Here is a 1,117-nt window from a genome sequence, read left to right as displayed (position 1 = left end):
TTACACTCAAGGAATTGATGTAAATGAATTGCCGAAAATGTGCATTAAAATCAGTAACTTCACAAGTTGTTTGGAATTGAATCTATGAATGTCAAAAGGGAAAATGATGAATTTCGATCACAACTCTTTTAAATTCGCAATCAATCTTTTATTTTAATTTAACCTTGTTACAATACCATTATCAAATTATCAAACAAATTAGTGTAAATAGTTGCTCAACTAAATCTTGTAAGGATTACTGTAAATCTACTCTGTTCCCTGAGGACGATATTTCAGTACTCTACCAGATTTTATTACTTATACGATATGGTGCACTTGTCGTTCCATAAAATATCTAACACAAGTATTATTAAATGTATACTTTTAACCAACTAAAGAAGAAGAATATTGCAATATTAATAATTGTTGCAAGATTCTACTTAAACATATTATGAAATAGTAATTAAAGCAATGCCATAATTGCATGTTGTATGTGTGGTACTTGATCCAACAATTGAGAGAGAGAAAATTCTACGATGCAAGTTATAGAGGAGTTTGCATCACTCCTTTAATAGGTATGAATAAAATAAATTTTTAGGCCCCTTAAATTTATGGGCTCTGTGCTAAGCATCTCCTGCACTCCCATAGAGAAACAGGGTCCTGTGCGAAACAATAAAACACTATATATAAGATAGAGAAACAGGGTCCACTCTGATGTCCCACTCTTTTGTACAATAATATATGATTTGCTAGAAAAATATTTAATAATTATTATTTTAATTTAAATAATTTTTTTAACCAATTAGAAGTGGTGATACATAGAGTAATACAAAAAATGATACCAACAACTGCATTACATAGAGAAACCACACTGAATTTTTCTTGTACGGAAAGTATGAATAATGAATTATCGGAAAACAACATAAACATATGGTGTTTATAATTTTCATAGTTAAAGCCCCGACTAGGACTTCTAATTTAATGGACTCTAACTAAGATTTCTAACTGATTATCTATGATTAAGATACTATTAATTTCTAAGAAGGATAATGGGTATCTCTAACTGGAATTCTTAATTCATCTATTATCTATATAATAAAAAAAATTCCCTCATGACATGTGTCAATCTCTCAAGCCC

This window comes from Lupinus angustifolius, chromosome LG03 (genome assembly GCF_001865875.1).
Source record: "Lupinus angustifolius cultivar Tanjil chromosome LG03, LupAngTanjil_v1.0, whole genome shotgun sequence".
Classification (NCBI taxonomy): Eukaryota; Viridiplantae; Streptophyta; class Magnoliopsida; order Fabales; family Fabaceae; genus Lupinus; species Lupinus angustifolius.
This window is presented reverse-complemented; position numbering follows the sequence as displayed.